General features: G+C 40.8%; 1 non-coding gene across 1 annotated transcript; it reads right to left on the minus strand.

Moving 5' to 3' along the window:
• Nucleotides 1-1,833: 1,833 nt before the first annotated feature.
• LOC138362245 (5S ribosomal RNA) lies at nucleotides 1,834-1,952 on the minus strand. Its single transcript, XR_011227520.1, has one exon. It is a non-coding gene; the product is annotated as a 5S ribosomal RNA (ribosomal RNA).
• Between the last annotated feature and the right edge of the window lie 486 nt (nucleotides 1,953-2,438).

The raw sequence follows: 2,438 nt of genomic DNA on the forward strand, positions 1-2,438 counted from the left end.
CAGGCAGGCTGGCAGGCAGGCAGGCAGGCAGGCAGGCAGGCAGGCAGGCAGGCAGGCAGGCAGCCAGCCAGCCAGCCAGCCAGCCAGCCAGCCAGCCAGCCAGGCAGGCAGGCAGGCAGCCAGCCAGCCAGCCAGCCAGCCAGCCAGCCAGCCAGCCAGCCAGCCAGCCAGCCAGCCAGCCAGCCAGCCACTCCCACTTTGTATTTATATGCATTCAATTTATATTCAAACATTATATATGTTAAGGGCCTAGTTTTAGTGTTTATTTTAAAAATGACAAACATCGAGTCGTTTTACCAGTCCTTTAGCGTTAACGGTGATGCATTTTAGAACTGAACAGAAATCACCTTTTCTGGATATATCAAATATCGAATCCGCTTAATGTGCCTACAATTCAATCATTCAAAAAATACATAATTTACATCATGCCTTTTCATAGAACAGACAATAAGATTTGAGACAATAAGAACTTTAGTTTTATAACTAAAGTTGCACAATTATACCAACTCTATGGTGGCTGGGTGGTAAGGTGTGTGGCTGGTGTTTTGGAAGTCGCGAGTTCAAACGACCCAATGGGAGTACTTTTTTTTTTTTTTATGCCATACAATCTTCCTAGTACTATTATGTAGGTTTGTGTGTGTGTGTTTTTATTCATTCTTTGGTTTTATAGATGACATACATATTGACTCCTTTTACCGGTCCTTAATTAGGCTCTGGGGAAGCAATGGTGGTGGTGGTGGTGCATTTAAAACTAACCCAAAAATCACCAGTTCTGGACGCGTCAAATATCATATCCGCTTAATGTGTCTACAACCTAATTACTTAAAACTACACTATTTAATTCATTCATATCATGTGCATATTGGTCATTATGCTCATACAACCGACATAACAATTTATTTTCATTATTAGAATCATACATTTCATCAAGTAATACAGATACAAAGAGATTTTCTTTCTGAGAAGACCGTTAGTATTGGCTGGCTGGCAGGCAGGCAGGCAGGCAGGCAGGCATTTGAGGGTTATTATTTCGCCTGTTGATTGGGGGGAGGGTTGATGTGTTAGGGGGTTTTCGGTTAGGTGTGGTGGTGGTGATTGGTGGTGGTGGTGATTGGTGGTGATTGGTGGTGAGTAGTGGTGAGTAGTGGTGGTGGTGGTGGTGGTGGTGGTGGTGGTGGTAGTAGTAGGTGGGAGGGGGGGGGGGGGGAAGGGGAATGATGGTCTGTGGATTCCTTCTCCGTACCCCTTACATATAAGCAAAAACATGCCTTCCTGTGGGTATAGAAACATTAACACAAATTATATCAGTAACTGATATTGTAGCCTTTTAAACAGAAAAGATTTGTACATACAAATACTTTTAAATTATCATTTATTTGTGGAAATGGCATTTACGTCATTAAATTGATACCTCAGCATCAAGTGTCCTGCAGTGGTCCAGTGGTAAAGTGTATATAAGTGATGCGTATTCTTGGAGTTGCGAGTTCAAACCCGGATTAAGCTATATATATATATATATATATATATATATATATATATATATATATATATATATATATATATATATATATATATATATATATATATATATATATATACAACATGTTTTGTTTTGGTTGTTTGTTTTTGTATAAAGCCTCACACACTATATTAAGCGAGTTTGTTTTAAACATGACATACATATTAATTCATTTTACCAGGCCTTATTCCACACAACTCCGTGAATTTCCCGTGGAGCCAGCCAGCCAGCCAGCCAGCCAGCCAGCCAGCCAGCCAGCCAGCCATTCAAACAAAAACAAACGAAACAAAACAAAACAAAACAAAAAACATTATTGCCAACAGCATTTGGTGTTCCCAGGCGGTCACCCATCCAAGTACTAACCAAACCCAACGTTGCTTAACTTCGCTGATCGGACGAGAAGCGGTGTTCTCAACGTGGTATGGCCGTTGGCATGAGACTGCCTACACATTGTGGCTAATAACCAACTCTTTTTAGTCATCACGGCAGGATACGGACCTTCTTGTGGTGTCTTAATGGTAATTGTATCCTAACATATTTTTGTCTCCTTGGCATGGATATTTAACATCGTTTATTCAGTCTTGGGTTTATGTTCTTTCGCCATTTACAGACATTTTACATCTACCTACTTCCTCAGCCTACCCTGCCAATTTCTAATGAATTTGTGGATTTTCTTTTGTAATACATACATGTGTGTGCTCATCTGCTCTTCAGTTTTTATGATATTTGTCTCATCTGTCCTGCTTTATGATACTTTTACAAAGAACATGAACAAATGCTTCTATTTTAGAGAAGATATGGGATCCAGGTTTCGGAGCCGTAAAACCAACCGTCGTGATTGGTGGACGAGTTGCCAGGTTGCAGCTTCTGTACCATAACCTGGGATACTATGGGGAAGAAACAGATTGACAGAATTCTC

This window comes from Procambarus clarkii, unplaced genomic scaffold (assembly GCF_040958095.1).
Source record: "Procambarus clarkii isolate CNS0578487 unplaced genomic scaffold, FALCON_Pclarkii_2.0 HiC_scaffold_1542, whole genome shotgun sequence".
Lineage (NCBI taxonomy): Eukaryota > Metazoa > Arthropoda > Malacostraca > Decapoda > Cambaridae > Procambarus > Procambarus clarkii.